Source organism: Mandrillus leucophaeus, unplaced genomic scaffold (assembly GCF_000951045.1).
Source record: "Mandrillus leucophaeus isolate KB7577 unplaced genomic scaffold, Mleu.le_1.0 Scaffold133, whole genome shotgun sequence".
Classification (NCBI taxonomy): Eukaryota; Metazoa; Chordata; class Mammalia; order Primates; family Cercopithecidae; genus Mandrillus; species Mandrillus leucophaeus.
Genome location: NW_012101288.1, coordinates 5557974 through 5564508, shown reverse-complemented (window position 1 = coordinate 5564508; position 6535 = coordinate 5557974). Strand labels below are relative to the sequence as shown.

At 41.8% G+C, this 6535-nt stretch overlaps 1 pseudogene; it reads right to left on the bottom strand.

Annotated features, from left to right (window-relative positions):
• Positions 1-3516: 3516 nt before the first annotated feature.
• Positions 3517-6529, bottom strand: LOC105534321 (annotated as a pseudogene).
• Between the last annotated feature and the right edge of the window lie 6 nt (positions 6530-6535).

The following is a 6535-nucleotide window of genomic DNA, read 5'->3' as shown; positions in this document are numbered from 1 at the left end:
AAAAAAAAAAAAAGATCCTGCTTCCAGGCCAGGCATAGTGGCTCATGCCTGTAATCCCAGCACTTTGGGAGGGCAAGGCGGGCAGATCATTTGAGTTCAGAAGTTTGAGACCAGCATGGCCGACATAGTGAACCCTCGTCTCTACTAAAAAATACAAAAATTAGCCAGGCATGGTGGCGCACACCTGTAATCTCAGCTACTCAGGAGGCTGAGGCAGGGAGAATTTCCTGAACCCAGGAGGCGAAGGTTGCGGTGAGCCGAAATCATGCAACTGCACTCCAGCCTGGGTGACAGAGCAAGACACCATCTGAAAAATAAAAAAATAAAATATCCTGCTTTCAATTTATTTTATTTTACTTTATTTATTATTATTAATTTTTGAGACAGGGTCTTACTCCATCACCCAGGCTGAAGTACAGTGGTGTGACTATGGCTCACTGCAACTTTGACCTCCCCAGGCTCAGGTGATCCTCCCACCTCAGCCTCCAGAGTAGGTGAGACCACAGGTGCATGCTACCACACCTAATTTTGTATTTTTCTGTAGAGACGGTGTTTTGTCATGTTGCCCAGGCTGGTCTGGAACTCCTGGGCTCAAGCAATCCACCCTCCTAAACCTCCCAAAGTGCTGGACTAACAGGCGTGATGCACTGTGTCCGGCCCTACTTTCAATTCTTTTGAGTATATACCTAGAAGTGAAATTGATGGATCAAATAATAATGCTATTTTTAATTTTTTGAAGAACTGCCATACTGTTTTTCATAACAGCTATATCATTTTACATTCACAACAGAGCACAAGCGTTTGAATATATGACTAACCCAGTTCCAGAATTCTATTTTGAGAAGTTTCTGTTTTTTGTTTTGTTTTAACCTAGGTCTGGTGTCAATTACTGTATCAGTCAGTGTCTTAGCATAGTACCTGTGAAGAGCATTTATTTACAAATGTGTAGGTGCATGGTGCTAGTTACTACCCCTAAGCCCAAAGGAACAAGGGCGGGGAATAGTTACTGAAACCTGGAAAGAGAAAGAGTCATGTAGATTCTGCTACCTTGAGGGAAGCAGTAACCATCAGATGAGGGATATGGGCACCTCACAGCAACCTCACAGAGGGAACTGGAATAAATGCCCTAACCTCACTCTCACTCTTTTCCTGCTGTTGCTCCCCAGCAGCTAACCCAACCAGAAGCAATGGTGTATGGGATCCCGTTGATGCAATCCATACAAGTCAGACACCTTAGTGGAAAACGGGATGAAGAAGGGCAGAAAGCAGACCTGGAGGGACAAACAGAAAGTAGCCAACACTGCTGTATATACCTAGAGTCATAAGGCATGTGAATGTCCACCGTTAGGAGGTGATGTCAAACCGTTTTCAAAACGGCCACAGAACTTCCACTCCACTTGTAGTGTACAAGAGACTTTGTGAATACATGTCTCCTCCAAAATTTGAAAATGTCAAACTTTGTAACATTTATCTATTAAATGGTGTAAAATGGCATCTTACTGTGGCCTTCATTTCCACTGGCCCAATCATCAATGATTTTATACATGTTTATGGTCCATAAGTAATTCCTCTCAGTAAAATACTTGTTTATATCTATATCATACCACTATCTCAGTTTATTCTACGAATCTATAAGCTCCTTGAGAATAAATACTGTGTCTTTGTATATCCAGTGATAAAAGTACACGATAAATACTTGTTAAATAATTGAATTAATGTTAGAGGCAAATGCTAGAACCAACGTTTCACTCAACAGAAAACTGGTGGAGTTATGAATACCTAGAAGTAATGATGGAAAGAAAGAACAGGCATTTTAAGTTCCTCCCCTTGAAGTGGATCGTCCTCAGAAGATGGGGAGGTTTTCATGTGAGAATAAGGTCAGGAAGGAAATGAAAGAGGTTTTGAATTGATTTTATATGAAGGAGAATTTCTCACCTTGGAGTAGGAGTGCTACAAATTTCAAAGCCAAATGTAGGAGAATGGTTTTTGCTTTTTAACATTTTTGGTCAGGGAGAAGAGCGTGATTGGAATAGGGCATAGCAAGTTGCAAAAACACTTCTTCAAATTAGTCTAAGGGGATCAGTGACAGCCATGTGGCCGGATCAATGTGCACTTTTTTAGTCTTTTTTTATATTCTGCCACTTAGCATCATTCCACGAAATTTAGCATCATTCCACGAAATACAGCATACAGCTTTCTTGAAACAAATTTTTTCTTCTGCCTGCTTTCTTATGCCTACTCTACACTCACGTGATTTTTCCTCCAGATTCTATGGCTGTTCTTTTGTTCTTAAACATTTTGTCTTTTTTTTTTTTTTTTTTTTTGAGGTGGAGTCTCCCTCTGTGACCCAGGCTGGAGTGCAGTGGCACAATCTCGGCTCACTGCAACCTCCGCCTCCCAGATTCAAGCAATTCTCCTGCCTCAGCCTCTCGAATAGCTGGGATTACAGGTGCCTGCCACCACACCCGGCTAATTTTTGTATTTTTAGTAGAGACGGGGTTTCACCATGTTGACCAGGCTGGTCTTGAACTCCTGGCCTCAGGGAATCTGCCCGCCTCAGCCTCTCAAAGTGCTGGGATTACAGGCGTAAGCCACCGCGCCCAGCCTTTCTGCCTTTTTGATGGCATCCTCCTCTACCGTTAGCTTCATGTTGTTCTGCAGATTTGGTGTGGGGTTCTGTTCTCTTACCAGTCAACACTGTTTTCCAAGGTGGTGTTTTCTACTCGCAAGGCTTTAAATACAATCTGTATACAACTGCTCCCGAATTTCTATCTCTAGGTCATATCATTTTTCTGAACTACAAGCCCATGTATCTTGATCTTCCCCTGAAACTTGCTGATCCTCCAAAGTTCCTTGTATCAATAAATTCCACTACCATCCATCTAAATGCTGAAACCAGAAACAGCTTCCCTCTTCCTTCTTTTTGTTTTTTTTGTTTTTTTTTGGAGATGGAGTTTCACTCTTGTTGCCCAAGCTGGAGTGCAATGGCACAATCTCAGCTCACTGCAACCTCTGCCTTTCAGGTTCAAGCAATTCTCCTGCCTCAGCCTCCGGAGTAGCTAGGATTACAGGTGCCTGCCACCATGCCCAACTAATTTTTTTGTATTTTTAATAGAAACGGGGTTTCACCATGTTAGCCAGGCTGGTCCCGAACTCCTGACCTCAGGTGACCACCCACCTCGGCCTCCCAAAGTGCTGGGATTACAGGCGTGAGCCACCGCGCCCGGCCTACACTTGGCCTTTTTAGTTATTTTTCTTACCTCTGGGCTCTTTGATACGCTGCTCCTTTTGTCTAGAATGCTCTTTCCTTTTCCTATACCTATCTAATCTCTATTCCTTATCCTTCATTTATCAGCATAGAAGTCACTGTCTTAGAGAAGTTTTTCTTACCTCTGGAATCTAAACAAGACCTCATATTTTAACCTCTCATTTAATGTACAATATTCCTGCATTACATATTTCATGATTTCTAACTAGGTATTTTTTATTTTTTAAAGGTATCAAAGTGGCCTTTATTCATTTAATTTTCCTTTTAACTTTTATAAATGCTATCACAAATTCTAAAGAATCTAAAAGAGTGAAAATTTTTTATTATGAAGATGCAGATCTAAGAACAGAAGGATAACTATATGCTAGCTTATATATAGTTCCTTGCAAAAATAATGATACATTAAAAAATAGTAGAAAATAAAAATCTGGGCTGGGCGCAGTGGCTCACGCCTGTAATCCCAACACTTTGGAAGGCCAAGGCAGGTGGATCACCTGAGGTTGGGAGTTCAAGACCAGCCTGATCAACATGGAGAAACCATATCTCTACTAAAAATACGAAAATTAGCTGGGTGTGGTGATGCATGCCTATAATCCCTGCTACTCAGAAGGCTGAGGCAGGAGAATCGCTTGAACCCAGGAGGTGGAGGTTGTGGTGAGCCGAGATTGTGCCATCGCACTCTAGCCTAGGCAACAAGAGCAAAACTCTGTCTCAAAAAAAAAAAAAAATCTGAAAAGTTATCGACATCTGAAAATGGTAAGTAACTTCCTCTGCATCTTAGTTCTGATCACTTCTGCAGAAGAATCAAGCATATTTGGGTGAAGAGAGTATTTAATTATTCTATTTTTATTAATAACATAGTGTGCCCTTCAGAACTTGGTGTAGTCTTTTTTTTTTTTTTTCTTTTTTTGAGACTGAGTCTCACTCTGTCACCCAGAGTGGAGTGCAGTGGTGCAATCTCGGCTCACCGCAACCTCCACCTCCCGGGTTCAAGCAATTCTCCTGCCTCAGCCTCCTGAGTAGCTGGGATTACAGGCATCTGCCCCCACGTCCAGCTAATTTTTGTATTTTTAGTGGAGACAAGGTTTCACCATGTTGGTCAGGCTGGTCTGGAACTCCTGACCTCATGATCCACCTACTCGACCTCCCAAAGTGCTGGGATTACAGGCATGAGCCACCTGCGCCCAGCCAGAACCTGGTATAGTCTTTAAGAATCATCTGAAGTTTCTGGCTCAGCACAATGTTCCCTCTGGCCTTCAGTCTGCCAGTAACAGATGCCTTCTGAGGTTCAAGCTTGCCTAGAACTACCTCCATGAAATCTCCATCTGAAAGTATGATGATTGCATCAGCAAAACCTTTTCCAGGTTCTTGATACACTTTTCCAGAACCACTTTTCAGGTCACTTAGCGGCAATATTTCCACCTTTATTAATATGTCACTCAAATACAGCATTTACTTTCTTTGCCATCTCACACCCAACATCCTTAAGGCCGTGAACTTTTTCCTCAAATACAAGAGTATTCTGAAGTTCCTCACCTTCAGCGGGTGTCTTAGCTGAAATATCAGATGTTGGCATAAGATTCACATATGCATTTGAAATGACATGTCTCTAGTTCCTTGGACCTTGGTTTGAAAGTGAATTCTGTTTCCTTCCTTCCACATCTCAGTTTGTCGAGTTTGCCCTGGATATACTGGTTTTGCAAAACAAGTCTTAATCATCTTGAATCTTTGACACATTATAAAACATGCCTGGCAAAAAATCTAAATGTACATAATCCATGTACACATGTCAAAACGTGCTAGGCTAGCAAAGTTAGGATCAGCGTGTGACAGATTCCAGTCTCTGCTGAGGCAGTACAAAGCAGCCGGATTAAGAGTGTTGGTATCTGTAAGTACAGCATCATGTGGTTTATCAGGTATGGCTACAGTTACCTTGACTTTCAGGTCCAATTTCCACCAAAGCCTCCAGAGCCAACGAGAAAGAGAGAGAACTGATTATAGTACATAAATTCCTTCTCAGAATAAGAATAGACATCCATAAGAATTACTACACCAGATCCTTTATCTAGGACATCAGCAACAACTGTTTCACATTTTCATTTTCCTGCTCTAGGAAGTGGTTTATGTAACTGCATGTATTGCTCCCCATAAAGAACCTTTGCAAAGTTCCTTGAAAGCCCAGGAACTTCTGCTAATTCTCCACCCATTATAGATTTCTGATTTATGATAACGCCAAAGGCAGGCAAACAGAAGAACTCAGAGCTTCCTCCATGAACAAATTTAAAATTTTTTGGATCCTTGATTGATGATCCCACTCCAAGGGCATACATAATAGCTTCCAGTTCTGTATAAGCAGAAGAAAATGGAGGGAGTGTATGGCCAATAGCTCCAGCAAATCCTGATGTTCCTGTAGATGTTGCATGACAGATATGATTTGTTGAAACTCCTCCTTCTGAATCTATTTTACTTAGAACTGCAATTACATTGCCAGTTGATTTTTGGATACTCTGAGGCTTGCTGGCATTCTCGAAGTCACACGTCTTCTTCCAGTTAGCCTTCACTGCTTCAGGAGTCACTGGCTGATTTTGTCTTACAACCACTACAAGGGTCCGGTCCCAGAATAATTGTCTAATCCATCCTGCTCCAACCTCAAACAAACCCCCATTCTCCTCACAACTCTCATGGCAAAGCCAAAGGACCAGCAATGCTACATAATCTGGTTTTAGGGCTTCCACAAAATCTTCAGGCATAATTGAGTCCACCCTGATTCAGCATTAGCAGAAATAGTTTTACAGTGAATGTTGCTTTTCCTGCCTTCAACTGCAATAGAATTTGCAAGGACCAGAAGACCCAACTTTGCAGCACTATAATTTGCCTGGCCAAAGCTGCCATATATTCCTGAAGCTAATGAAGTGATAATGATCCTTCCATATTTCTGCTTCTTCATGTGATCCCACACTTCCCAGGGTCACCTGGAATGAGCCCCACAATTGAACTCTGTGGATGATATCCCAGTCTTCATCACTTATCCTAGGAAAAGAACGGTCCCTCAGAATTCCAGCACTGTTGACCACAACATCTATTCTAAAAGCATCCAGTGCTGTCTTTACAATCTTCTCTCCTGTTTTCACTGAATCATAGTTGGCCACCACTTTTCCACCTTTGTTTATTATTTCTTCAACAACCTTATCAGCAAGTAAGGAGCCTTTACCAACTCCCTCTTAAATAATTCACAACAACTAGTGCTCCTTTTTCTACAAAAGCCAG